The sequence below is a fragment of the Peromyscus leucopus genome, chromosome 20 (assembly GCF_004664715.2).
Source record: "Peromyscus leucopus breed LL Stock chromosome 20, UCI_PerLeu_2.1, whole genome shotgun sequence".
NCBI classification, from domain to species: domain Eukaryota; kingdom Metazoa; phylum Chordata; class Mammalia; order Rodentia; family Cricetidae; genus Peromyscus; species Peromyscus leucopus.
Genome location: NC_051080.1, coordinates 12,117,987 through 12,144,205, shown reverse-complemented (window position 1 = coordinate 12,144,205; position 26,219 = coordinate 12,117,987). Strand labels below are relative to the sequence as shown.

General features: G+C 38.4%; 1 protein-coding gene across 2 annotated transcripts in view; it reads left to right on the top strand.

Annotated features, from left to right (window-relative positions):
• Cntn1 (contactin 1) overlaps positions 1 to 26,219 on the top strand; it is a 315,808-nt gene that overhangs the window by 66,632 nt on the left and 222,957 nt on the right. The window contains exon 1 of one of the 2 annotated variants that reach the window (XM_037197418.1): positions 512 to 1,247. The exons of the other annotated variant lie outside the window; for it this stretch is intronic. The gene's annotated coding sequence lies outside the window, so the exon portion shown is untranslated. Of the gene's footprint in view, positions 1 to 511; positions 1,248 to 26,219 lie in introns of those variants that run through there. 2 annotated transcript variants of the gene reach the window in all.

The following is a 26,219-nucleotide window of genomic DNA, read 5'->3' as shown; positions in this document are numbered from 1 at the left end:
TAGATAAAAATAAAATAAAATAAATCTGAGAATAAATTTTAGAACTGTATGCTTCATTCAGAATTATTTTGTTGAACAAAACTTGTCTGTTATAAAACTTATTGTTTTAAAAAACAAATGTAATAATGTAAGGAAGTATGTTTCTTAAATATTATCAATGATTATATTAGTATTTTTTCAAAGTATTTTACATAATATAAAATTGTTTAGACAGGTCCAAGAGTCAATGTTTATTTTTCAATTATTTAGTAATGGAATAGAATTATTTCCTCACTTCATTGTTTTGGAAGTTAATTAGACACATGAGAAGTTATCACACTGAGACCATTTTTTCCCCGCTATTTTTATTTGTTTTTTGGAAGTAAAGATAATTTAAATAGATTTTAAAGAACAAATTGACTTCCATAATCTAGTAAATCATACATACAGATAAGAAATTATTCAGATTGAAGTGTTTCGCTTAGCAACCTACATGTCTCCAGACTTACGAAAATATTTTTTAATTAAATTTCTCCAGTACAGTGGAGATTGGCTTCATAATCTTATTTCACTTTCTCATTTATTTTATTGTTTTAGGTTTCTCGGCAACATTTACTAACAGTTCAGAATTTACAATTTGGGTTGTTGTGATACTTAATTCTTACTGCAATTCTGTGACATGGATAATAAAACTGTCACTTTAGTGCAACAAAGACAGCTCAAAAGGCAATGTCCATATCCTAAAACTAGTAAGGAGGCCCCCACATTAGCTCCCCTTTTCCCCATAGGTGAAGCTCTCCTGTCAGACCCCAGTGATTTCTAAGTGGTCTCTGTGTTCTGCATGAATTGCTTACACCATTCCTGTGAGCATGTGCAGATTTAGGAATCGTACCCGGTCCAGAAAGCCATAGGACATGCCTGGTTGTCAGTTCTCTGCCTCTCCTAACTCCCAACTTTCTGTTTTTTAACTAGACACAAGTCAGGGTCTTGTATGAAACTAAAACATTGCTACTTTTGGTGGGGGGGTGTAAGACAAAGGAAGGTTATTTTCATCTCAGTTCCTGGCTGGTCACAGTGTTCCGTGCCACAGAAAGCCCTGAATGATTCCTTCAGAGGAGAGACTGAAGCCAAGAATTAGCACTCTTCCTGGCCTGGACTGCAGCAGCAGGCAGGTTGTCCTCCTCTTTAGCCAGTCAGGTTTTTATTAGGTCAGCTGCGGGCCTCCTCCTAGTTGGAATGCAAAATGAGAATTGCAGACAAGGAAGAGCGTAAGTGTTTCTGTGCATAATTTTTACATTTTTTTTCAGGTTTTAGGCAATTGGAAGCTTCATGCTTGTGTGCTGTTAGGGACGATTTATTTATTTTGCAATATTCAGAATACAGTCTGTGTAATGCTTCATTAGGTAATTCCTTTCATTTTATGAACTTGAGTGTACTGTACAAAACTAAGTCAGAGAAGCCAGTCACGAAAGTTCCCTCCCAATGTGATCAAGAATAGCCATGAAAACAGGGGTGGGAGGTTGTCCTGGGAGTATAGGGCATGCAGTTTTAGAGTAACAGCTTTTATATAAATAAAAGCAGTATGTTATGAGATAATGTCAGAAACTATACCATTGCTGGACGTGGTACGACATGCCTTTAATCCCAGAACTTGGGAAGCAGAGGCAGGCGGATCTCTGAATTCCAAACCCGCCTGATCTACCTAGGGATTTCCAGGCTAGCTGGGTTTCACAGTGAGAGAACTTGTCTCCAAACAAAGGAGAGACAGCCAAACTCGAAGGTCATGCTCCCTGACATCAGTGAGAGTCCTACATGGACATACAGTATCAACCAGTAGGACAGTCACACAGCATTGCTGAAGTGGCCATAACCTAGTTGCACCAGTACTGTGGGGAGGTTATCTAGAGGGGAGAACAAATGTAGGGACAGCCTACGAGATACAAGATGAATTGAAACGAAGCAGAGAAAATAACCCTAATAGTAATTGAAATAAGCTCCCTAATGGAAGTAAAGTCTCTGGCAGGACAAGTATGTTTAATGTCAGGGAGGTAAACAATAACGGAAGGTAAGGTTGCCAGCAGGAACTTACTGCCAGGGGACATAAGCTTTTGGTAGCGGTCCATCCAAAATTTGCATTGTCCCCAAGACTGAAGTATCATAGAGGCTCAAGGCACTCCTAACCTTGGGTGCTTGGCCAGAAAATCAGGGGTGGTGGGCTGTCTACATGTATCCGAACACTGCTCGTTAAGGAGAGAGCATTTTGTGTTAGACTGCATATGCAGTGACATTTAATTAAATTGCTCTGACCTGCTGACCAGTGCGCTAAGAATTAACCGAGGAGGAAAGCAGTCCTCTGTGCAGAAAGTACTTGCAGGGAGTTAACTGCATCTGGACACTCCAGTTTGGTCTGCCTGGTGTATTACCATTGCTCCTTGGTTTTTCGCAGTCTTTGGAATGGAAAGGGTCATTTCAGCTGATGTCCTGTTCATTTCAGGAACCATGCTATTAGTAAGTATTATGTTCTATGTATAGTCGAACAGCTGAACTTGTATGTATTCAGGCATACATTATGATGGCTATGGTATCGCTAGATGACAGAAATCATTCAGCACCATTAGAGTCCTGGGAGACCATTGTTGTAATGTTGCTTTCCAAATTGTTGTTCATTACATAGCAGAGGATTCCCTATGCTTTCATGTCATTTCAAATGCGGATGGTCTTCCCCCATCAGTGTGCTCTGCTGGTCAATGTAAGCTACTCTTCCCAACGCAGCATCAATTAAAGGTCTGGGTGGGCATATCCCCAACTTGCAATATGTTATTGTGAGCCCCATAATAAGATGCAATGTAGCACATCTTTATATTATGGAAATATGAAGAAAAATGTAAATACGTCAAATAATTATAGGAAGATGATATTTAGAACTTCTAAAAGATGCCTTTGAAATTCATAAGCACAGAATTTTTATTAATATTTAAGGAAGAATGGCTTCATATAATCTCTGGTGTAATAAATATGATCTTAATGTTATTAAATACCACAACCAATTGAACATCCCTTTAGAAATAGGAGTAAAATATAAAGTATTAACCTATGGCCAACAGCAAAAGTTCAATCTATAAAGGAGAGAAAATAATGAAAATTTTGATTTGTTATTATACTAAAGAGGTCTGAAGGTAGGTTAAACTAGATATAATATATAAAGACTTTAATTTAAAATTTTATATTTCATTCATCATAGATCTTTGCAATCATTTCCATACTTTAAAATGTTGCATTTAATCCACATCTTTGTTAGGGAATTGTTGATGTCCCCTTAAATTTGTAACTGGGGTCTGACTCTTACTGTCTCACTTTTGGTCCTGGCCCAGTACTGCATAGCTGTTGTTTATGGAAATGACAAAGTGCCATGTTCTTAAGAATGCCCTCTAGGGAGTGATTTCTGCTTAGCCTTCTGGCTTAGTTATTTCTATGTATCCATTAAATGCAGCATTATGAAGGAAAAAAGAGAACTGTGTATTGATGGGAGAAGACCAAATACCAGAGAAGTGTAAGGACGTTCTCTTGGATTGCTCTACACTTTGTCCAGGACAATAGTCAGTACTGAAACACAGTAACCTGGTTAGAACTGGATTTGCTGTCCATCCTGAACTGTGACCAACCTTGCATACTAATGAGGGCTACTAGATCTACCAGCACCTCCAAGGACAGCAAGCCGCTTCCTGGAGAGAAGGCCTCTTAAGGAACTCAGTGACATTCCCCATGAGTTTTGGAGACTCACCAAGTCAGTCATCTAGAAAAACAAGCCCTCGGGCCCGATGCTTCACTGAGGGCATTTTCAAAGGAAGTAATTCCAATCACTCACAGCATTTCCAAAAGTCAGTTTGGGTGAGCTATTGTCAGAACTGGAAATAAAGAGCTAGGAGAGGAACATTTGCAGTAACAGTATCCACAAGAATGAATCAGAATTTCAGAGGCTTAGGAGGTAAATAATTAAGGAAAATATGACCACAGATGTTGTCAAATATGTATAAAAGGGGAATAGCTATAGATTGTGCAAGAGACTGAGCTGCTGTGATGAATACTGTTTTTTTCTGATATTTGAGCCACATTGGAAAACATGAAACATTAAGCATGAAGTTTATGTAGAATAATATGAAATATACAGCACTTAGTAATGAGTGCATTAGGAAACTAATGATGCACAATCTTCCTTATTAAGGCTTCAATTTTAATTATTTGTTTCCAAATCTCTGGAGTCAACTCCTGCTTTGCTTACTGAATCAGATGTGTGTTTGTATTTGTTGGGCATGTGTTGGATATGCCAGCTCCAAAGAACCTTTAAAGGAAATCATGCCAGGTTTCATGAAACCTTTAGATACATTGGCTGTTATAACAGGAATGTGCAATAGAAATAAACCTCATCATACTGGAACATGGCCACTTGTTGAATGCTCAGAACTACCATCATAGCATATGACATTCTGAGGTCAAATTACTCAGCATGGTTCAAAACTAGAACTGTCTTCTTTAAATCATCTCATCGCTTTTCTGAAATTACCTACATTTTTTCCCATACTGGTATTAGTGTAACTTGTTGAGAACTTCATTTTCAACTAAAAGTAGTATACAGTGTTACTATTTCTTTAGTATCATTCTTGCAGATATTTTGCTAGGTAGAACAAAATGTGTTGTATTAGTCATGGTTCACTACAGGGACAGAGCCACTAGAATGAATGTCTCTTACGAAGTAAATTTATTAGTCTGGCTTACACAGTACAGGCTGGGCAGTTCAATAATGGCTATATATGCACTAGAGAGGCCAAGAACTGGGATGCTTCTCAGTTTATGAGGCCAGGTGGCTCAGCTGCCCAATCTGGCACTGAAGACCTGGAGCATCAGTGGGCAGCCCCTAGTGTTCTAGCCACAACAGAAGGCCAAAGATGTTGGGTTCTGATGTTGGTAGACAATGGCAGCAACAGAGTTGATGCTCTCATCATCAAGGAGTGAAGGTGGGCATGGAAAAGCAGAACTGCTCTTCCCTCAGATGTCTATCTATCTTTTACCATCATCAGAAAATGTTGACCAGTATGGAAAATGCCTTCCACCCTTACTTAAAACTTTCCAGGAAATATTCTCATGGACATACCCAATGGTCCATCTCTTAGTTGATTCCAGATCCAAAGAAGTTGACAATTAAGATTAACTATTACACACATAATTTAAGAATAGAATGTATTCTTCTTTAGAAAGCTCAGAGAGAGATAGGAGACCCAAAACTATTTAAGCAATTTGTATTAATATAGAAAAATCTCAATTCAGAATTATTAAATGATAACATGAAAGAGTGGAAAAGAGTTGCATTGCATCTTTTGTGAGCACCTAGGCTGTAGCGTTAAAAAGCAGTGTGGGACCCCACAGTCTGATGGTAACCTATAGCATTACCCACAGGAATATACAAAAAAGTACAATGTAGATGTTATCCAAAATTGTGAATTGGCTCAGTGATTTCAAATCAGGTCATTTCTATACTAGGTTCATTTACTTATTTTGAAGACATGTCCAATCTTTATATGTGTGTTGTAAGAAAAAAGCAATACAAGTACTTTGTTGTTTTTGGTTTTTTCAAATGTTGCATGTTTGAACGATTTGGAAGAAAAATTTTCTACCTGTAGAATTTTTCCATATTTTCAATTGTCAAGCAATCCTATCTTCTCTGTTGAATGTCATGTTCATCACAAAGGGATATAGATATCTTTATGCACCTTGATAAGTCCCAAGCCAATTTTCAATAGATATTTGGAAACCGTTGAGTATATTTGAATTGGCCAGTCATATTACCAAGGCTGTGAGGAAGAAATATTTACTTGGAATCAGTGTGTAGAATAAAGGGGGGAGGGAGGCTGAACAGAAAGTTCTTGCAAATGTCAAAAGAGGTTTTCATGAGGATGAAGACAGTAAGACTGAAAAGCATTCAGGCTTCATTAAAACAATCCATTTTATACAGCAAATTGAAAGAAAATTCACTTATTTTAAAACTAGATAACTGGGAAAGAAGGGACTAATAAATTGTGGAGTTTAGCCATGTACTACCTGCAAAATCTAACGTACATAAATTGCATCATCTCACAGGAACTAAAATAGGAATCATGTAAAAGGAAAGAAGTTGCCCAGAAGCTGATGAAGGGCAAGTGCACAGTGAGCTCAGAATGTGAGAACCTCTACTAGTATTTGGAACATCAAGAATTGAGCATCAGAATTCTGAAACTGAACTGGAGAGAGACAGAGAGAGAGAAAGAGAGAGAGAGAGAGAGAGAGAGAGAGAGAGAGAGAGATATCTAGAAATGACCCTTGACACTATGAAAGCATTGTATGAACTCAATTATTCAGAAAAAGAAACAAAGTTGACAATTAAAACCTTGGGTCTTACTTTTATTGGTTGATGGGAAAAATGCAACTAATGATAGACCAGAAGGAGCCAAAAGACAACTAGAAAAAATGCCCCAAATAATGCTAACCTACAAACCCAAGAAAATGTTTTACAAAGAAAAGATTGAGCAACAATTTACATTGAAAATAAAATGATTAAAATGAAAGTGAAGAATAAAGTTTCCTGGTTCAATAGTGGCACAAATGTTATGGCTGTAACCAACCATTTCATACTCTTTTTGGATCTAGGGCCTCCTCCATTAAATGGAACCCATTCCTGGAACTGTTAACAAGGCCAAAATCTGAGGCTAGATAGGTCACAGGCCTAGAGGGAGAACCAAGTACTACTATTCTGATAAACAGACATAGTCTTAAAATAACTCCTAATGACTTACTGCTATATTCACAGAATGTTGCATCCTCAATTCTTATTAGAGAAACTTCTTGTAACAGGTGACAGTTAACACAGAGACCCTCTACTCATTCACATGCAGAAAACAAGACACTGTGGAGTGATCAGTCCTCAATGGAACATACATATCACACCTGCCCCACCAAGACTCAGGGAAGTTCTCAGAAGAGGGAGTGGAAGAGCCAGAGGTGGTTGATGACTTCAAGAAAACAATACTTCTGAGCACAATAGGGCAGGTGTACATATGAACTCACAGAGACAGTGACAACATGCATGAGGCTAATGCAAGTTCAAGCATGACAACATCCCAGCATGGAAGTGGGGAGGTGGTACAAAATCCTGTCACTAGCTGATGAGATATTGACACTTGGTAGCTGCTAGGAGAGAGTGAACCAGGTCTCTTTAATTATGTGATCTCTAATAGGCTGACCATCTTTCACCACAGGTCCCACTCCCAAGAGTAGCTGAGCAACACAAACTGTACTCAATGGAGGGGGGAAAAAAGAGAAAGAAGAAAATTTAAAGCTGGGTAGGGTAAAGAGGTGAGGGTAGAGAGGGTAGAAATGTGAGGAGTTGGGGGATGAACATGATCAAAATACATTGCTTGGAAGTCTCAATATGCAATAAAATATTAATTAATAAAGAACAAAGCCTTATGTTTTAAAATAAAAAAATAATTGATATTAAAAATATTTCTTTAAATTGTCAGAAAATAACTGGCAGTACATGAGGGTTATCAGCAAAGTCATTCAAAATGGGAGAAACCAGGAACAAATCTACAACCCTTAGGAAGAAAGATCATTCAGAGACCAACCAAGGATCTAGCCAATCCAACCAAATGTGGTTGTGAAAGAGAGAATGTGAATGTGATCTGGAGGTGCTTCCTGGTGCGCCAGTGGAGATGTGGCTGGTGGAGGCTTTAAGAGTACTCCAGGAGTAAAGGGAGAAGAGAGAGGGCTGGCGGAGCGGGGAAGGGAGTGAGGCATTTAGAAGAAGCCACAACAGAAACTGGCATCAGCATCATTCACAGTCAGATGCTAAGAGCGACAAGAGGCAAACAAACCACTTGCCCTCTTTTTAATCCTTTGCTGCCTTTTAAGCCATGGTTGTCCTTATCAGCAACTGCAATTCCACAGCAGCTACCTGCTGTGGATATCTATCGTTCTGTATGCTGTGAATGTGTTACTCTGATTGGTTAATAAATAAAATGCTGATTGGCCAGTAGCCTGGCAGAAAGTATAGGCAGGACAAGTAGAGAAGAGAATTCTGGGAGGAGTCAGCAGTCACCAGCCAGACACAGAGGAAGCAAGATGTGAAGGCAGAACTCAGTAAAGGTACCAAGCCACATGGCTAAACTTAAGAATTATGGGTTAATTTAAGTGTAAGAGCTAGTCAATAGTTAGCCTGAGCTAATGGCCGAGCAGTTTTAATTAATATAAGCCCCTGTGTATTTACTTGGGTCCAAGCGGCTACAGGGCCACATGAGCTGGGCGGGACCAGGAAAACTTCAGCTAAAGCTACCAGCAGCTGTTAGGCTATAAGAGCCTAGCTGGGGGATTCTGTTCCCTCCCTCACTGACTTTTTCAAAGCTACAAGGGAACTTATCTAAATCCCAGCTCCTCTAAAGAACTCAAGACTCAAAGGTTGGAATTCTCCTCAGGGAAGCTGAATAGCAAGTCGCTCACCTCTTCTCCTTGCTAACATCTCCCTGAAAAGCGCTCCTGCTTCTCCTGGCCCCTCCTTAAAAATCTCTCTCCACCTGGCTCCTCCCTACCACTTCCTGTCAGCTAGTTGCTGACTCAGCCTCCTGATCACAGGGGAATTTTATTTAATCAAACACATCTTTGCATCATTAAACAAAAGTTCCAGGGCATAAACAAAAGTAACACATCTTAAAATAATATTCTACAACAAACCACTGTGACCATGAAGAATTATGAGACTGCGAATCTGAATTCTGTCCTGACAAAAGAATTAGTGTCTCGTTGCATAAGAATCTGTAGTCACTGTTATTTACTAAGCGGCACAATGCTATTCATTAAGTGGTGCTGTTTACTATTCAAGAAAAGACACAAGGTACAGCAAAACCTACTATAAGGGTTTATTAAGGAGAGGAAATAGAAGGGGATGCTTAGGCCTATGGGAAGATCGTGCAGAAAGAGAAGGAGGGATATGTGGAACCCACTTTTATAGATCCCTCTGCCCATATGGGCTTACGAAGTTATGCTATGCATGAGCATAGATTATGTGATCGCTGTGTGAAAGTTATGTGATCACATGGTCCATGGATTACGTAGGACATAATGGCCCTGGAATGACTAAGCATCTTGCCAGCACATGCGCAGTCATGGGGGAGTGACTAGGAATTCTGAAAGTCACCATGGCCCTCACACAGTAAAGGAGATACCAGGAAACAGAAAACAACAACAAAAAAACCCCCAAAAACAATAAAATGGGGTACCCAGAAACAAGATTAATTATGGGAAGGGGATAATAAAATTATAATGAGTTTAGTTTAAGCCTCATTAATTATTGTTATTAAAGTTACTTTATTACAGTCCGGCTTTTGAAAACATTTCCTTTGCTATGGTATAAATGACACTTCCAAACAAAATATTACATATGACCTGTTATTGCTCTTATGTTCTAACAACTTGGTAACTGCTTTAAGTGCACAGTCTTTACAAATTAATGCAGGTTGTATATGAACTAGAAGGCATGCTGAATCAGAACAATACCATAACAGGCCTTACCAGACCTGCTGTGGACCATTTATACCAAAAGGAAAATGCACATCTGTAGTTACCTTTACCAGCTGGTGCTAACAGTGAGGGAGTCTACATTATGGACATCTGTTTGATCTAAAACTAGAAAAGACTGGGTTTACTTAAAATTAGCCATTGTTAAAATGTTGGAATACTACATATTCAATATGATAATCTCTAGCCCTTGCCCCCAAAATCAATCCCAGTTTTAAAAGACGATCTCTTGTCCACTATGAAAAACCTAGGGGCACAAAGACTTTAGGAAAAGATGAAGGCTGCCAAAAGAGGAGGCATGAAACCAATCCAAAATTTAGGTCTTGCCCAAATCATCATTTTTCTCTTTATCAAAGGAAACTAAATATGTACAATTTCCTTTTTTGTTTATTTTGTATGCATGGGTATTTTATTTGTATGTATGTCTGTACATCAAGTGCATTCAGTGCCTATGGAGGCCAGGAAGGGACATCAGATCCCCTGGAAATGAGTTAAAGATGTTTGTGAGCCATGTGGGGGCTAGGAATTGAATGTGTGTCCCCTGGAAAAAAATAGACAGTGCTCTTAACTGCTGAGCGAGCCACTTTTCAGCCCAAGCCTCATTAGGTTTCATATCTGTATGGACCATCGAAGTAAACATATAGTAGCCACTTTAATTTTGTTTCTGATACCACAAAAAAAAAAAAAAAGATTTGGGTTAGCAACACAGATCTGAAATTCCACAGCCTAATTTTGAGCATAGAAATTGTGGAGTTGAATAAAGTTACTTCAGAAAATATACAAAAGCAAAGGCTTGAACTTAAGGCAGATCTCTGAGGAATGCAGCTCACAGAGAAAGTAGACAGAAGAGTAAGGGCAGCCCAGTTATCTTAGTGGAGAACTCTACATGAGCAGAAAGGGAATTAGGGGTGTTATAGCAGCAAAAAAGACGCATGAAGTCAGATTGAACTGATATATTTCTTCCACATATTCAGAATCATGTGATAAACCTTGAGTGAACTCTCAAACATGAGGAAAGGGAGTTTGAGTATCAGAGAGTGGGTGAGGAGAAAGATACAGAGTTAGCAAGCATGGGTGAGGCCTGTTTTGGATGGAGGGAAAATGTGTCACACAAGAATTGAGGCCAGCAACTCAGTAAACCTCCTTTAAGTTAGGTCATTAAAAATGAGGCTAGAAATTGATTATATATATATATATATATATATATACACACACACACACACATACACACACACACTCATCCTTTCAAAGAACCTCTTGTAGGTGGAATAATCTAAGTGCAAACAAGAAGTTCCTGCCATTGTGTGTAGCATGGTGCCCCTGATGCTCAGAGCTGGGGGCAGGAACAGGCACACCACTGAACTACTGGACCCTTCCATTCTCCTAAAGACAGATACCAGCTTCACTTTCCCTTTGATTCATCATCTTACTATTTTTCTTGTTGTTATTGTTTAAAATGATTCAGGATGCTTTCTTTCTTCTGAGATATAAGGTTCTGTTTTTGCCTTTTCTCCAACTACACTATAATAGAAAATTCTGAAAGTACTCCTGCCATAGAATTTTAAATTACCTAGCCACACTCAAATTAATTGTAAGAAAATCACAAATTCTCAATAATATTCATTTGTTTTAAATAATTCATTTGTGTCTTAGTGACTTCTCATGTTCCTCTGATAAAATAACCCGAAGAAAAGGGATATTTTGGCTCACAGTTCCAGATAAAATCTAACGTGGTGGAAAAGTCTTGGTGGCAGGAGCCTGAGGCAGTTCCTCACATTCCATTCAGAGTCAGGAACCAAAAAGTAATGAATGCTGGTACTCAAATCTCATACGCCTTTTTCGTCAATCTAGGATTCCAGCCCATCAACAGGTGCCACCCACTTTTAGGGTAGGTCTGTCTGTCTCCATTAACCAAATCAAAATAACCCAGCACGGGCAAACCCCGAGGCTAACCTGAAGTCAGTAATCCCTCACAGGCATACCTGGAGGCTTGTCCCCTAGGTGATGCTAGATCCTGCTAAGCTGACAATCAGCACTGATCATCACTGTCTTCTTTGGCAGAAATGTGTTTAAAGCACAAGAGTAAAATTTAGTTAGCAAAGTAGGAAGCCCTTGAATGGGTGATAGAAATTGTAGACAATGACTCCTTAATGACAAAAGCACCCAAATATTGGTTTAGTTAATATGTTTATCTAATGTTTAATGTAAATTAGCAACCATATCTGTCAATTCTAATACTGTTGTATAAAAGAACATGTTCAGTAATTATAAATCCATTTGAATTTGTCTTTGAGTTAGAGAAAACTTGGCACTTTGCATTTCAGAAAATGGCCATTAAGTCTCTTAGCTTTTTTTCCACTTATATTTGTCCTCTGCAACCCTGAACTTTCAGAAATTTTCTTATCCATTATTTGTTATGGTGAGCCCACCTGAATGTCCACTCAGATACAGTTTATAGCCAGTAGAAAGTCTTTATTCCATTTGACTATACTCAGATATTCAGGATCCAAGTATAGCGAGCAAGGGATTTTTAAAGATAAAAAACACATCCTGATATCATAGACAGGAGCAAGGTGGGGGTTTGTGCAAGCAAGCAATTTAACAGAGGCTAAAAAAAAAGCAGTTAGCTAGAGGAGGAGGCTTATATAAGCAAGCAGTTTAACAGAAGCTAAGTTACCTGGGGCATCTTGATCCCAGGTTTCTAGAATATAGTTGGATAATTTTCCATTGAATTCTCCATCAAGGAGATTGAATTATTGTTAAAACTGAAATGGCCTTGGCAAGAATACAAAATGCAGGGACCTCTGCACTGCCATGTCCTGTCACAAAATATCTTAAAGGCATATCTAATTAAAAATAAAAATAGACTGTAGACCTGGGGAATTATTATTTTAATTTAAATATTATGAGATTTTTATTAGCTTTACATTTTAAATCTGTGGTCTGCTCTAATAGAAAACTGCAGAGATTTCAAGAAAATAACATCAACAACAACATTAAGCAAAACACTAAATTGAAAATGTTATCCTTTATGATGCTGCTGTGAGTGTGTTTTTACTTAAAATTGCTTCCCTGGGCCGATGAGATGTTTCTGATGCTGGATGTGCTTGTGGTGCAAGCTGAGGGTTTACAAGAGTCCATGTAAAGATGAAAGGAAAAGACAGATTCTGCGAAGTTCTTCTCTCACCTCCATGTGTATGCTGTGGCACAAGCCTGCTCACACTCACATTCATACCATACTTATAAAATCTAAAAAAAAAAAAATAGCGTTTTTCTGACTTCTGAGTTATTTTATGTTGGCATTTTAAGTATTTCTGGCCAATATTAGTCAAAAGACATCTTCATTCCATATCAAAAAATTCAGCAACTTTGGCAAATACAACTTGCCTTTCATTCAGCATTGCTGAAAGAGTATGTGGAATATAGGACCCAGGCCTCCAATGTGGACACATGCAATGTTCACAAACCTCAACCTTCTCTGTTGTCTAAACTTGAAGCTTCATGAATGTAAAGACTACTTGACTTGTTCCCGTGGTTTCCCCTCATTTTCAATGCTCAGAAGAATTCATTATGTAGAACACACTCAGAAAATCTTCACCAGTGATTTTTAGTCTGCTCAATGCAACATCTTCACACTGGATGCTGTGTGTTTCCCTTCATGACTGCCATGGCAGTGCTTGAGCTCATCAGGTGGGTTAATTCAGAACTTCAAATTTGGCTTCTTTATTCCCTTGCTTGTTTTAAGGCCATTGCTTCTCCATCTTAAGCCAGTGCCATTTGAAATCAGTAGTAGATGGTATTTAGTTTGTAGAGGGCATTGGGAAAACTGCTGTAGACCAAACATGGAAACAAGAATAAAGACATTGTAAGATAATGACTTGCCTCACGTTCATGGGCTGAGTGGATGGAAATGAAGTAAAAAACAAATTGGATAACGGGGGGGGGGCATTATTCTGTAAAATTAAGATTTGTGTATGATATTGGTGATGGCTAGAGCCTACATTTTAGAATTTCTGGGATGATTCCTCAGCAAAATGAATTTTCTGTGGTTGGGAGGGCAATATGAGAAAGGTATAACATGGTAAAATGTCTAGGGGGAATTTCAAAAGGAATTCAGTTTTGAATGTTCCATTTAAGGGAAAAAATAAATCTCTATCAGTAGTTCTGCCATCCACAGGCAGGACAATCGTACTTTCATTTGGCTACATGTGGTACAAGCATGATTACAGACACTGTATTGCAGTAGTTGATAGTCCCCCTCCAATGCGGGAAAGGAAAAGCATGGTGGCTTTCAACTTCTGTGAAAATATATCAAGCAAAGAAACGCAGTGTATTAAATTCTGTGCTTTGAAAAGTATTGTAGGGCCTGGGGATATGGCTCACTTGGCACTTGCTGCTTTTGCAGAGAACCCAAGTTCATTCCCCAATTCCCATATCAGGTGCCCACAGCCACCTGTGTCTCGAGATCTAGAACATCTGATATCCTCTTCTGGCCTTTACAGACATCTATAACATGATGCATGCACTCACAGACAGAAACACATACATAAAAATAAACCTGAAGATTTCCCCACCCAGTTTAATTTTATGGACACAACTCTCATGTGTAACTCTCAGTGTGACTCAGCTGCTATAGAACCTTTGTTCATTAAGAAGAACATTTCAATTTTGTCTGTAGTCTTCTTCCTTTGACTGTGTTTTTACATTTCTCTCAGATTTTTAAAACCAAATTATACTAAAAATTATTGAGATTAGAATAAAATTTTAATTATTTCTTGATAATGCTTATTAAGGAAGTAATCATTTGAAAATCTAGTATATGAAAGAGACAGGTTTAAAATGACTTATCTACTGTATTAAAGAAATAGTTAACATTCAAGTCAGGAGCCTAATTAAATTATTTTTAAATTTTTAATATAATATGTGTTTCTTAGTTCCATTTCCTTCTGTGTATCTTAATTTGGGGAAATCTAAAAATATTTATCAACTATCTTGGACTTTAGGAATTTGGATAGTTTGGTTTTCTTTGTCATGGTTTTGGGTACAAAGTCAATATACCTTTTTGCTCTGGAATCTCTCTTACTTCTTGATGTGACCTAATATACATAGGTGAATTATGAACAGGCAGCCCATGGTTCACTTGGCTTCTGTTCTGTTAGAATTTACCACATTCTCCTCATCCCAAGGAAAACACAACCATGCTTTCAGTCTGAAGCTTATGTGTGCAAATATATAAGTCATAAGTCAAAATCAATCATAAATTGTTACTTATAGATTTGTATTACAGCTTAAGTCGCACATTATTCACAAAGACCTGAGAGGACTGTTTCTTGAAATACTGAAAAATTTTCATGGTTATCATTGTGGGAAAGAAACAAGCAAGCATACAAAACCAAAAACAGAGAGCAATGCACGGTGAAGAACAAATGCACCACAGTAGTGAGCTGGTTCATGTGATAACTCTAGAAATAACAGATTCTTAATATTACAAAAATTATTTTATTCAGCAAGATGGATCATTATCTATTGTAAATCTCACAAAAGCAACTATTTACAGCATGTGCCTGCTTCCACATGATGTACCATCATATTTTAGAGGCCACATCATTGCTATTTCTCTATTATTTCTTTGTTTTGAGTTTCCATTCTCTTTTATTAAAGATATGCCTAGGTCATAATTCCTGCATTCTCCTAGTCTATATACATTTGAGACTCGGGATGAGTATAGACTTCCTAGGACCCTCTAAAATAATTGGGACTGAGAGTTCTTAATGTTATTTCATTTATTGGACATACATATATGAGTAAGGTCTCAATAACTATGTTAAAACTCATTGACTTATCCATCTCTTTATCCCTTATTTAACATAAGCACTACTCACCCATGAGTTCACTTCGGCTGTCAGATTGACTCTTGTGACATTAAAGCATTACTGTTGTAGGAGCATAACGCAAACAAAATTAGGTCCAGCCCATATTGTTTGCTCCCGGGGTCCACAGAAGAGTCTACCAACAAGCTGAGGATTCTAATCTGAGGAATATTCAATGAATCTAAGCACACTGAGTTCTTTAGTCCATTCATTTTATTCTTCTATGGTGATTCTATCTGCACAGTTTCTTTTCTGCTCTCTTACTTAGCTCCTCTGGGTCCCTCCTGCCCTCAGTCCCTTCTGCTGTTCTCTCATCATTCTACCTAGTTCTTTCCATCTCCATCCTCATCTTTGTTTGTTCTTCTCTATCAATTCTCCCAGTGCTCTCAGAGAACCAGCATATATACCCACACAGTAATTCTTTGGCAAAGGAATGCGAGGCTTGAACTTTTCAGGGTCTCAGAGAGAGGTGATAAGGACCACTCATAAAGCAATTAATTGTCAGCTTCCAATTAAAACCCAAAAGGGGAGTGATTAAAGGGGAGTTCTCTGGTAGGGTCAACTAAAGGCTAAGATCAATTAGGGAATTTATGTGCTCAAACTATAATCTAGAAATGGCTAGGTAAAATGTTAGGGGTCAGTAAGTCACAAGAAAGTAAACTGTCTTTGGTGCCACTTTTCCCGCTCATCCCAGCTGCAGCTGCTTTCTGATAGGGAGGGGGACATATGTTAGGTGGCTAAGCAACCTATGTCAGAACATGTAATATTTGGTTAGTAAAAGCACTTTCTGAGGAGAAAATCTAGGAATAGCACTGGCTGAAGAGGAATAAAAACTTAATTTGCACAAGAAAGAAGCTTGGCACCTATTGTCTGCCTGACCTGGAGGCAATCTCCTTGGGTCAGTGGGAAGTAACTGCCTTAACTCAGTATCCAGCAAATGGCTAAAACTTCATCCCAGGAATGTGAGCAGTAAATCTCTTAAATTAGGGTCTTGTGTAAATAACCCGGGGTGAAGGTAAGGGGTTGAGGATTAAATTGTTAGTGGTTCTTTTCTCTATCTGTGAGTGAGATGAGCTAATCTTTATCTATGTGCAATTTTGTCCTCGAGTAAAGGTATCTTTGCTGAAATACTTTTGTCCAGAGAATGGCCCTAACCAGATATATGTTAATGAAAAATAAATGCAGCTGGGGACAGTTGTCCAATTACTTCAAATGTATAGGGAAAGTTGTGCCCAAGATTGAGATGCAATCGTGAGAGTACATGTACACATAACATGGAGATGCATGGTAAATGGGGAGAATCTTAACTGTTATTGCACAAGAAGTTTACAACAAGAGACAGCTAGTTCATTTAAAAGGCAGTAATTCCATAAACACCTTGCGTGATGGTCCTCTCTATCAGAACCCTTAGTTCTGATAGGTTGACCTTCTGAACTCTAGCTGTCACTGCTGTATACTCTCATGGACTTTCGCTACCAGCGGCTCTCAATAGGAGCATTTATTTTGCTTAATAATGAGCCAGAGTTTCAAGGGTACAGATGCCAGCAATTCAAATATACCAGAGAATGATGACAATATGCTTCTGTTAAGTGAAAACATAGAAGCTCAACAGAGAAAGAAAAAAAGCAATTGTAAAGATTGTGTTAACTAAAATATGTCAGACTTACTTCAATTGTCCATCAAATCCAACTCTCCTCAAAGCATCTGATTCCCCATTCTATGTCAGCTATTCTTTTTTTAATGGTGAGGAACATTGTTACCTAACAATGTCTTCATGGACAACTTAAATAAGAACTTAACCTTCCTTGGCTGTCACACATCTGGGATTCCACCAAGGAAACTTACCACTTAAGAAGTAGATAACTGGTGTTATTTGGATGTGTAGCTACAAGGAAAGGAACAATTAGTACTGAGTAAGAATAACAACAATAATCCTCAAAAGGCTTGTTTTCTATTGATCATTCCAAATTATAAGCAACCAGGACTGGAACCTTAATTGTTAGTTTACCCTCCAAGAAGCTTGCTACCACTTAAGACAGCCCTTAAAATGTGTTTAATTAGGGTTGAGTCACAAAGGAAATTTTCTTGTTATTGACAAAAAACAGTTGAAAAATATTTTGATATTCAGTATAGAAAAATCCCCTAAGATAAGTAAAAATGAAATAAAATGTAAGTGTCCTTTTGAAAGAAGACATTGAAAATGCAAGTCGCATTTGCACTTTGACTTTGCCTGCACACCAAGTGCAGTGTGATGGAAGTTCACAGCAGGACATGTTTGACTCCACTAGGAGGTCTCTTCACAGATGAGCACAGCTTTCTGCAGCTCTGCCCTGGGTTCTGCTCCTGACAGTGCTATTTGGACTCTTCAGGCTATGACTGTCCCCACATTGTGGTTGGAATCTAGTCTGTATTTCTAGGATATTTACACCCTTTACCTTTCCCTTGCAAGGGTTTCAAACCAGAACACAATGCTACTTTTATATTCCATTTAAGACCAAGGCCTTGCCACATCACCAAGTTTACCTCTTTGGGAAGAAAAAGCCAGAATCCAGGAATACATTGCTCTCCTGTTAAAAACAAGGTTTTGTAGGAGGAAGATTTCTCTGGTCCAGCTAGGCCCCTGCAGTCCCATGGCATGCTTATAAAATAATCACTTGGAAGCTTATATTAGTTATAATGCTTGGCCATTAGCTCAGGCTTAATACTGACTAGCTTTTACACTTAAATTAACTCATAATCCTTATCCATGTTTAGCCACATGGCTTGGTACCTTTTCTCAGTTCTGCCTTGACATCTTGCTTCCTTTGTGTCTGGTTGGTGACTCCTGACCCAGCCTTCCTCTTCCCAGAATTCTCCTCTCTGTTTGCCCCGCCAATACTTCCTGCTTGGCTACTGGCCAATCAGTGTTTTATTTATCAACCAATCAGAGCAACACATTCACAGCATACAGGACTATACCCACAGCAACTCCCCTTTTCTGTCTAATAAAAAAGGAAGGTTTTAACTTTAACATAGTAAAATTACATATAATAGAACAGTTATCAAGCAAGAAATATAATTGCTATGAATTTTAGTTTAAATTTGTATCAATAAACTAAAATTCATAGCAATATAAAATATTTAAGCAAGTTGTTGCTCTTTAAAAGTAGATTCAATAATCCACCCTTTTATCCTATCATATCTATAACCTATATTTCTATATCATATCCCCCTTTCTATTTTTAGAAAGAGATTGACTATGACCAATAACAATTTGTAACCAACAACCTAAACAAAGACAAACATCCATAATCCATTTTGGGGGGAATGTGGGTATAATTTTCTAGGCTTCTTCCAGCTGATTGTGGGTGCTGATAGACTTATGGGGATCCTGAGAAAATTTGAGAGAATGGCCAAGTCCTGGGAAAACCAACTATAACCTTTATTGATAAGTACCATCTGTTAAAGTTCTGGAGATCTGACTTGATCAAATCTGATCCATCTTAACCTGGGACAAATCTATAGCCTCTCACTTCCTGTGGAAACAAAAACAGAGCCTCCTTTCCAAAGCAACATATCCTTAGATCCAAATTTTGAAGTCAAGATACCTTTAAAATATACATAGTAGTTTAACTCATCAGCTTTTACAATCAAATGTCTTTCTGCAGTTAAAAATCTCAAAGACAATATAATCCAGACTCTGTGTATAATATCCATCTTTATGTGGCTTATTTTTTATATTATTCTTATTGTCTCTTTAAAGACTTTATTTTTAAAACTATTATTTTGTTTTATATAACTACATATACTCCTTTTTCTCTCTCTTCCAAGCCTATGTACATTTCTACACACACAGTAAACCATTTAAAGTCTTATTCCATTTGAATCTGCCTTATTGAGAATCTATTGCTTTAAACTGCAGTGGCTAGTACTGAAGCAGAAGCCTTGGCTATTGACTCCATCCACTTCAGCTTCCCAGTATGGCGGTGGTATCTCTAGGAGCCATGCACACCACCAGCTCTTGGAAACAGTGGGGCTATGCCTCAATTAAAGCAGTGTGTAGCCCAGAAACCATTTTTTTTGTCTGTATTAGCAAAAGCTAAATTCATCATGCAGCATACTGTGTGGTTTCCAGACACCTCTGTGTACAGCAGCAAGAATCTACCATTCTGCAGGTCAAGCCCACATGCTGCTGCAAACCTGCCATACTATAGCTCACACTTGCCTGAGACACAACTAGGAAGCTGTTTTAGCTCCATTTTTGTGTGTTTTAAAGCCCCTTTAAAACTCTTTTGGTCCTTATGGAGATTCAGGAGCCCTACATTGGCATGACAAATGTAGTTGGAAGTTTTCCTGTGTCCCAGCCAGCTGGCAGTTGAGACAAATCTCTCCCACTCTCTCCCACTCCCATCCCCCAAGTAAACACACAGAAGCTTATATTAATTATAACTGCTCAGACATTAGCTCAGGCTAAATACTGACTAGTTCTCACACTTAACCCATAATTCTTATCTATGTTTAGCCATGTGGCTTGGTACCTTTTCTCAGTTCTGCCTTGACAACTTGTTTCCTCTGTATCTGGCTGGTGACTCCTGACTCTGCCTTCCTCTTCCCAGAATTCTCTCCTCTGCTTGCCCTGCCTACACTTCTTGCTTGGCTACTGGCCAATCAGCGCTTTATTTATCAACCAATCAGAGCAACACATATTCACAGCATACAGAAGGACATCCCACAGCCGTGTGTCCCTCATACTGTCTGATAGCAGAGCAGACAGAGCTTGCAGGACTTGGAGCCACTGTGAAGTATTTGTGGACAGTGAGTGCAGGAAGAAAACATCCCTGCTTTGTAGAATACTATAAGAAGTGACCACTGTTAGATAAGATGGTCACCAGGAACTCTCTGGCTCTCATCCTCACTAGGAAGAGAACAGGCAAGGGCAGTCACACCTGGTGCACACACCTCCCAGCTGGGAAAACATGTTCAGTCACATGAATGACTTGGTTTGAGGGGTTAGACCTAGTAAGAATTTAGGCATGAAAGATAGGAAGTGCCAGACAATAAATGACTTAGTTTCTAATTTTATGTAATATTAGAATAGTCAACATCTACAATAAAATTGAGACATAATTCACATTTTCATGGAGTAACATTTTTCTTTTTTCTATTTAATGTGCATGTGTGTGTGTGTGTGCGTGTGCGTGGTATATGCATGTGTGTACAGCACACATATGGAAGTCAGAAGTTAATTTTCTCCTTATACAATGTATATTCAGGGAGTTTAACCCAGGTCATTAGGCTTGGTGGCAAACTCCATTTATCTGCTGAGCCATCTTCCCAGACCCTCCTTTTTCCTTTTGAAGGAAAAAATGGCCAAGCTTTATTTCAAGACTCACCCAAAATCCCATAAATAATAATGGAGAATTTTCTTGAGTAATCAGAGCTCCGTATTTAAGTGTGTTGGTTTCAGTTAGAAGCCTAGGACTCACTGAGACAAAAGGAGCAATGTGGTTCCTTGAATACAACACTCAAGAGTACTGTTTTCTTTTGAAAGGAAACATAGATAAAGGTGCTGCAAGTCTCCTCAGAAAGGAGGATGAGTCATTAATGAATCAGGTTTTGCTTTATACTAGACAGCATCCCCATTCTCACTGGTAAGGTGACCTCTGTAAGAAAGTGTTGACTCGTTTATTTACAGCCAAGAATGGATCCAAATACACAAAAATACAATGGATGTGAAAATATCCATAGCATTTGAAGCACAAATGAACAACTAAAAGAACAGTAAATCTCAGGATATAAACATGAACTATGGACTAAAGGATTGGTTCTTTGGTTAAGATCACTTACTGCTCTTCCAGAGGACTGAAGTTGAGTTCCTAGCAACCAACTCAGGTCACTAGCAGCCACTTGTAACTCCAGTTCCAGAGAATTTCATACCTTCTTCTTACCATTGTAGATAACTGTGGCATACACTCACACATAAACTTTAAAAAAAAAAAATAAACGCATTAGGCCTCCAAAGTCATACCCATTCTGGTAGACAAAGGTCTATGAAGAAGTATGCCCATGACCATATCTGTGGAACAGAAAACCTCAAGAGGAGACAAAAAAAGAAGAGGAGACACATATCATATAAGCCACAATAAGACATAGTAACACTACATTTTCATACTTGGAGCTTTGTCCTACTAGGCATTTTTCTTGATTGTTCAATAGAAAAGTCTGTCTTTAGTCTGAAGCATTAAACCTAGTAATAGACCTAGACTCAATATTCATTGGTTATCCTGGACTAACCTTTCTCTCCTCTGCCAATGACTGTGTGAGAAACACTCCCCCATATTGATCAAAGATGAAACTACAAGTTATGTTCATTCTACTCTTTTATCATCATCTCAGATGGGTTAAAGGATTGTTAGCTATTATTGAATCTGTGTTCCACAAAATTTCCCTTTCATCATCTTTTATCCAGACTAGGCTGAAGGGGGTCAACAAGACGAAGTCATATAATAGTATGTGATGTAGGTGCCACAGCAGTAGGTAAATGTACTTGCATAAGGGCCAATACGATTGTCTATGTTTACCTTGCATCTTCTGTTGTTCTTGGCCATAATCAAAAGTAGGGTCAGTCTATTGATTTCCTCAATGCCTGTTCATATTTGGGTTTCTGCATCCAGTTTCAGATGTTTCTCAGGAGGAAAGATGGCCTTCCATTATCCTGGCAATGACCCAATCAAAGCAACTGAAATTTGGGAAGCTGGTGCTCTCTGTTCTCTTACTCTCATTAATTTTTCATTGCCCGTCTTGTAAGAATGAATATCTCATAAGCGTCTACTTGGATTTGATTTTTGCCTCGTCACATAAGAAACTGTTGGGTCTTAAAGGTTGCATGTTGTGACATAACAATAGTCCAGCTGATAGAGCTCTATCAATATGCATATCAATACAAAAAAACCATGCAAACCCCCCACTTTTCCAATCTAGTTTTCCTGGTGTTCTTCATTGAAAAGTGGGATGTTAAGCAGTTTTATTTAAAACATTCATTTTTAATAGAAGATAATACTGAGTGAGATGTGGTATGGATGTGAGCAATTAGACTTCAAAATGAATGAAAAAGGGTCAAATGTTCTTAGCTTAAAAGCCTTCACCAATTTTCTACCTATAATTTAAAAATAGGCTGAAAACTTATGGTTCTGGTCTAAGCACAGACTTAATGTTGCTAAGGAATTAAAATGAGGCAGATATTTGCTCGAAAATTTTGCTAACGTTAGTAGAAGCCAAAGTACATTAATATTCAAGTTAGCTAACCATAGTGTCATAATTAGTACTATGTAGATATACGTTAGACCATTTCTGAAACTGAATTCAGAATCACCCTGAGGTAAGCCCTTTATATGATCATGTGTACATGTTCATTCTAAGGAATGAAAACATATGGATGGCAATATATGTTGTGGAATGTTCCAAGGTCCTAAGAGGCTGGCCAGTATTCTGATTTATGACAAGCCATCAACAGTAGTGTTTGTTTTAAGATTTTTTCACATTTAAAAGATAACTGGGATATGTAGTGAATTGCTTCTTTCTTCCTTACAAGTACATATACAATGAAATCCTGTCCCAATACACAGGAGAATTAGGGAAATATACTTAAACTGTATAATGATCAAGTTGTGCATAGAAGACAGAATCTCATGTAGGACGGAATCATGAAGTCATTAACAACAGTAATCATGTATTTTATTTGTTACTACAGTCCAAGTGTTGAGCTACATACCCTAGATGTTTCTACCATTTTTCAGTCTTCCTGCCCTGTGAAGCAAAATCGTATCATCATCACTGTTTGTCCCATGCTGAAATGAGGAAGCGGAGGTTCAGCTTGGGTTATATAGCTGGCAGTAGTGCAGTTAGTTCCTCATTTGGGTCTGATGAATACTTAACTTTTGTTTCCTTACAGCTAAGTAAAGTACCTGGAAAGGGGAAGAATTAAGTGGCTCATTGGAGTCAGGAAAACATTGGGTAGAAGAAATGAGATGGGAATTCTCTGGGATATGATGACAACTAACAAAAGCTTGAAAGAGGAGACAGGTGAATGCTGTGCTAGAGAGAAAGAAGCTTGTTTTGGGGAAATGCAGCAAAGATTATGGAGCTATAAGGTAGAGCTGTGTGGATTCCCTTTGCTGGTAGTTAGTTCAGTCTTGTTAGAACTCCAAACACTGGTCTTAATTTTGCCTGCCAAAGTTTAGTGAAAGAATCTGCAGTCTAATTGGGGTGACCAAGTTTTTAAAAAGCAACAATGAGGCATTCTAACTGCACCACCATTGTATCCTGAAACGAAGGTCTGATCCTAACAGAGGCAGCGGCCATGGAGTAGAAGGGGCACAGGGTGTAGCGAAAGACATCAGCCAACATGAGGGTGCTGTGACAGAGCGGGAAGACACAGTAATAGAGACACCAAGGCATGTGGCTTGCAGTGCAGGAGTTTCACCAGAGAAGAGACTGAAAGTTGGGTTCCCTGATGACTATTACAGCTTCAGTGAGAAGCCAGGTTCATGCATCCTGTTAGACATTGATGGCAGAGTGAACAAAAGAGGTAAAGATACAGTCTTAACTCTGTTACACACATACACACATCTATCTATCTATCTATCTATCTATCTATCTATCTATCTATCTATCTGTTATCTATCCCATATAAGACTTGGAAATTTCTCTGAAAGAATAAGTATAAAATTGAAAGTATTGCTTTGATATTGTAAACATAAATAGTATATATAGCTATATCTAAACTTGAGATGTATGTGAGAGAAGAAGTAGGCTAAAGAAATGTTTTACCTTCTCTGCCTCACCTTGAAGTCTCAAAGACCATGTAGGCTTCATTTGTCTCTTTGTTTGGCAATAAGATACTGATTTCTTTGAGAATAAAATAATCCATGATCATCAAATTCAGACCTCTTAATAATACAGATTTATCAGTGCAGAGCTCAGCTAAACACTCATTTCAGTCTCTTATACACATTATTCTAGTCTCTAAGTATGGTTCTTTGTCTGTTATCATCATTCTGTTAGCAAGAATGCTTCAGGCAATGGAGAGTTTAAAACTATTTACATCATAGGATCAAAACAAGCCTTATTTCATTGTCCCAAAATGTGACAGTCAGACAGCAGGCAAGCATGAAGATAAAGGTTTGGGCTTCACAGGCTATACCTTCATGACCATCTCCTACTAGCATTGGGACTATTATCCACATTTAAAAATTTTTCCTAACACTATCAAAAAACAGAGAGGTTAGAATTATACGTACAGAGTTGTTAGAAACCTCTTACCTTGAATTCCTTTTTTAATTGAATTCATTTGTCAAAATTAATTAATTATGTAGTAACTATGGTTTACTAAACCCTGAAATAACCATAAAGAAACATAAATAGGAGATTTGTATTTTCACAGTGCTCACCCGTATGAGTAAATAAACCACCACAGCACTGTGTGCGTACATGCCATGGAAGTCCAAAGGCAGCTTACTCTTCCTGATTGGGTAGATTAGGATTCCTAAACACCATCAAGGAAATGGGAATCTCTAGTTCATTTTAATTTTAAAAAATGAAGTGCAATTTGTAAATTTCTTTCTGTATTTGTCAGGTATTCAGTCTTTATATTGTGTTACTAACATTACTTTCGGAAAGTCGGGATATAAAGTGTGAGCTGCAGTTACTGTGATCTGCTCCTCACTCTTCACAGAAGTCAGAACAGTCAACTGTGCTATTCAGTCAATTCATTAAGGAGACAAGTGAAGGGATGGAGAGGTGGCTCAGTGGACAAAAAGTTGCTGTGTAAGCATGAGGCCCTGGGATCCCTGGAACCCATGTAAAACTGTGTACAGTAGCACATGTCTGTAATTTCAGGGCACCTATAGTGACATGAGATATAGAGACAGAAGAACCCCGAGAAACTCTCAGGCCACCGAGCCTGGCCCGTGCAGTGGCAAATATCAAGAGACTCTGCCTCAAATAAGATGGAGGATGAGGGTAATCCCTGAGTTGTTTTCTAGCCTTCCCACGCATGCATGGCATACTGACAAACACAAATGCCCACATTCCCATATTCCCACAATATGTAGGAATGTACACTACACATACAAAGAAGCTGAGTAGAATGACTGTCACTTTCTTAACAGTTTTACTGAATGAACCATTCCTGTACATATAGTAAGTCGATTCTGATTTTTTAAAGTCTAAATTTGAGGAAGTCAAGAAATTACAGAAAAGTGCCCTTTCTGCCAGATGTGAAATGAAAATCTGTATAAACTGGACGGTGAAAACTGGCTTTTCAAATGGGTTGCTGAGGTGGCGAGAAGAAAAAGGGAAAATTCAGAGGGCATAAAGGTGAGACCAGGAGCTGGTGAGCAGGGAGTAGCCAGAGAGCTGGGAACTGCATGTAAGCTCAGGGTGGCCCCGGCTGATGTCTGAGAGGAAAGGTCTCCTGAGAACCAGGGTGACATGGTAAGGTGAAGTCCTGCGAGCAGCAAGCCCAACACTGAGAAGACACACCAGGGGAGCATGCTATCCACTCCGTCATCAGCTGGATTTGGAAATGTCAGATTCTGCCTCACCTTTGATGTCCAAGCTCACCAGTGCCATTTAATAAATGTCATTCAATAATTCAGAGTGTGTCTGGGTTCAGAGGAATTAGGTGGAAAACAAAGAAGTCCTTTACAGTTTGAGCTCAAAGTCAGTGTTCCCAAGATCAAGTTATTTTTATAAAATGTGTGCGTATATGTTCATATGTGTGTTTATGTT